The 1860-nt window shown below is 41.3% G+C and overlaps 1 long non-coding RNA gene across 1 annotated transcript; it reads right to left on the reverse strand.

Annotated features, from left to right (window-relative positions):
- Positions 1-298: 298 nt before the first annotated feature.
- Positions 299-1405, reverse strand: LOC119371882 (uncharacterized). Its single transcript, XR_005179333.2, has 2 exons — positions 815-1405; positions 299-472 (listed from the first exon to the last, which is right to left on the reverse strand). It is a non-coding gene; the product is annotated as an uncharacterized LOC119371882 (long non-coding RNA).
- Between the last annotated feature and the right edge of the window lie 455 nt (positions 1406-1860).

The following is a 1860-nucleotide window of genomic DNA, read 5'->3' on the forward strand; positions in this document are numbered from 1 at the left end:
ATTGTTGCTCACTCAGCCGAAAAAAGGAAGCAAAAGGAACTCAATCTGTCAAAGGAACGAGTGGGGACAAAGTGCACAAATATATTCATTGCTTTTACGTATGCTTCATAGGCAGTATGAGCACATTAAAAACAATATAATGGTGGTTGCAAAAAAAAAAGAAAGAAAGGGGAGTGATGCGATTTTTAATTTTGAATAATCATGGTTTCCTAGGCATGTTACTTTTTGAAATCCTTTCATTTGCAGTATACCTTTACAAAATTCAAGTCATTAGTGTTTACATATGTACATTTTTTTCTTTGATTGAGAAGGCTTATTAATTGTGTGCATACTGGAAACCAGTGTAAGTTTCAGATGGAAATCTCTCTCTTATTTGATGTACAGCACAAGCAGGGAGGACCTTCTGATGATATCTGCCCAGGCGTCCCCAAAGCCAGTGTGCAAGCTGTCTGTACCAATGTAGCGGTACTGCCTGTCAACAAGAGAGAAAGAGCAACTGTCATAATTTCCTTCCAGCATATCTACTATACAAAGTGACCTTTTAGGCCAGAGAAACTGAGGAATGAATTGGCGTGATGCTGAGTTGAAATTTAGTAGCATTACAGGCATCTCTTTGTCTACCTCCAACCTCGTTTCCAAGCTGGACGAATTGATCAACCCTGAATTTTTTCTTTGCAGTGCTGTGAACTCTGATTTGCACAACATTGTGAGATTGGTTGGAAAGATGAGAGACAAAGAAAAACTGTAGCGTAACTGCAATCAGCTGTTGTGGCCAGTCCAATGCCTAAAGGCAACAGTTTTCAGGCACACAAACCTGATGGTCATAGTGAACCTTGTGCATAAGAAAGGATGTATGAATGTCACATCAGGAAGCAGTAGTGAAACTTTGTTCTTGGTGCCATTGATCTGCACGTGCCAATGCGGTAGTATGCTCCTTGAGCGTGATGTAGCACACCCTTCTGGAAAAAAGGAACGTCAAAGAGAAACTCAATTCGTACAGTTCAATAAGAGAAAAAGATATTTTGGCAATTTGTGAAATGTCGTCATAAGCTTGTCTTTAGAATGCTCTAAGGAAAAGAATTTGGACAACTCATTGCCTGTACTTCGTTGCATGTAGCTGAAGCCTACGGAATCATGATCACCACTAAAGATATTATTCATGCACTTCAAGTTCAAAACTGTGCGCTTCAACAAATAGTGAACGTGCCATATTTTCATCCGACTGCGCAAATTTTTCAAAACATAATATAATATGTGCGACTAGTCTTCACAAACACCGACTGCTATATTCGTTTTGTCCTACATCACTATCAAATAATTTTTTAATGCAAGAAAGTGGCTCATGCACTCGTAGCCAAGACAGGTGGTTCATACCATACAGGCACACAAATTATCTCATGCAGTCACTGAGACGTTGGCTATATGCGTACACAGATAAAAATATACTGATCGCATTCGCCGAATGAAAAGTGGAACAGAAGACTATTTAATTTAACTCGAACGTCAACAAACTGTTGAAGGCCTTGTCGCGCGTCGGTAACATTGAAATTGTGTGCTGCGTTAAAATTTGCGGCCTCGGATTATAAATGGCTCGATTTGAGACACCGAGCAACTGCATCACGCGCAAGCAATATCACTCGAGAGGTGTGCCCGGTCGTGCCCGATAGAGTTCATCCGCTCAAACAATGCGGAATACCACCACAAAAGTTATGGAAACACCCTCCCGGCGCGTTTTTTTTTTCTTTTTTTCTGTCATTAGACAACACGTCTCTCTCTCTGCAGATCCCTGTGCGACAGAAACTGCTAGTCACATGTCACGCCAACGCTTCCGATGCAACCGCTCAGGTCACTTGGCGGGCA

The sequence above is a fragment of the Rhipicephalus sanguineus genome, chromosome 10 (genome assembly GCF_013339695.2).
Source record: "Rhipicephalus sanguineus isolate Rsan-2018 chromosome 10, BIME_Rsan_1.4, whole genome shotgun sequence".
Classification (NCBI taxonomy): Eukaryota; Metazoa; Arthropoda; class Arachnida; order Ixodida; family Ixodidae; genus Rhipicephalus; species Rhipicephalus sanguineus.